Below are 427 nucleotides of genomic sequence, written 5' to 3'. Positions count from 1 at the left end.
TCTGTGCGTGATGCACCAGGCACGGTGCCCTCGGGCTGCCCACTGGCCACGTGGGCATCTGTCTCTGAGCCCACTGATCCACAGAGATGACCATAGTATTTTAGGAGTGACCTTCCCATTTTATTGCTCTTAATAAGCAATAAGAAATAGATTAAAAAATGTAATTTTGTATAGTACCAAAATGAAAATAATATTAAGCAGTCATTATATATTTATATACACTTTAAGACAGAGTGAATTACTTATACTAAATTTAATGACCATATAGGCATAGAAATATAGAAAGATGAATAGAAATATCATCATAATTGTTGAAAAAATTCGGTACCTATGTGAGTGAAATGCATACAAATTCAAAATATCCTTATATTGATTGGTATAATAATTTCCTATGACTGTCATAACAATGTACCACAAACTGGGTGGC

The sequence above is a fragment of the Propithecus coquereli genome, unplaced genomic scaffold (assembly GCF_000956105.1).
Source record: "Propithecus coquereli isolate 6110/MARCELLA unplaced genomic scaffold, Pcoq_1.0 Scaffold8194, whole genome shotgun sequence".
In the NCBI taxonomy this organism is placed as follows: domain Eukaryota; kingdom Metazoa; phylum Chordata; class Mammalia; order Primates; family Indriidae; genus Propithecus; species Propithecus coquereli.
Note: the sequence above shows the minus strand (reverse complement) of the source record.